This window comes from Arachis ipaensis, chromosome B03, assembly GCF_000816755.2.
Source record: "Arachis ipaensis cultivar K30076 chromosome B03, Araip1.1, whole genome shotgun sequence".
NCBI lineage: Eukaryota > Viridiplantae > Streptophyta > Magnoliopsida > Fabales > Fabaceae > Arachis > Arachis ipaensis.
This window is the reverse complement of record NC_029787.2, coordinates 15,265,564-15,266,827: the sequence shown is the minus strand read 5'-3', so window position 1 is coordinate 15,266,827 and position 1,264 is coordinate 15,265,564.

Sequence of the window (1,264 nt, the reverse complement as noted above, 5' to 3'; positions counted from 1 at the left end):
CAACTAATAATCTACTAGTTAAACTAATAAATTAATAATCTGATTAGTTTGGACTATTATATATACTTCCAAATATTGGGATAATAATTCTCCTCCAATAAAGTTCCCCCGAGAATGAAGGCCTCTCATCTGAGGTAGTGACTTTTGTCATTTCCCTGTTTAACTTGACATTCCAATTTCAATGTTATGATGGGCATGTGGCACATGTGCACGTTACAGAAAGACAATAGCATAATTCATTAAGCAATAATAATCACCTTATACATATATAAGAAGATGAAGAAATTCACATGGCACTGAAACCACGACACTCTTAATAATTATTCATATTCAGAGATTGTTTGTTTCTTAGTGTTTGATTTCATTATTCCAATTACTATTCGTGTGTGTATGTATCATAACACTAATCATTATTCATTCTTTCTTTGTCAACTCTATCTATCTCTTAGCTTACAGGACTTTGTGTAAAAATTTAATGGTGGTGGTGCTCCATTCTTAATTTTCCATTTATATTTTGTGTTTTTCAAGACCCGAGTAGTGAAAATTCATTGTGCTTGATGGACAAAAATTAGAAGAATTTAGTTAACATATATTTTAAGGACACATGATAAATTTATTATTAATAAAAAATTGTATATTTTTATTTAATAAATATAAAATAAATATATTAAAAATTTAAATTTTTTATATTTTTAATAATTTTTTTAATTTATAATCTTAATATATGTTTTTAGAATACATGACAGATAAATCCAAATTAAAAAAAAAAGGTTTTGCCTTGAATTTGATGCAACTTTTTTCCCTTTAATTTGCTCAATTATTAAAGGTGGTGCGGTTTAGCGTCATCAACAAGAGTTAATTAGTGTTGCTTAATCAGGTCAACAGAAAGAACAAAGAATCCTAAATAAAAGCCAAGGCATGTACATTGATATGATGATGATGGACTTAGAATTAAATAAGATATTTGAAAAAAAATAATAAAGAATTGTATACAATGGAGGATGAATTTGAAGAGAAAAGTTTTGAAATATATAAATACGTACTTAAGAAATCTCGAATGAGTTATTTAAGTGTAAATGGAATAATAGTAACTTAATTCATTATAGCGTGTAATGATATTTTAGATTTGAAAAACAAAATGTAATGGAATGTGACTAAATTTTTAAAATAGTCTTTCATTATTTTAGTCTCTTAAATCTATAATTTATTATATTAATTATATTGATTTTTGAAATTTAATTTTAAATATAATATTAATTTTTAG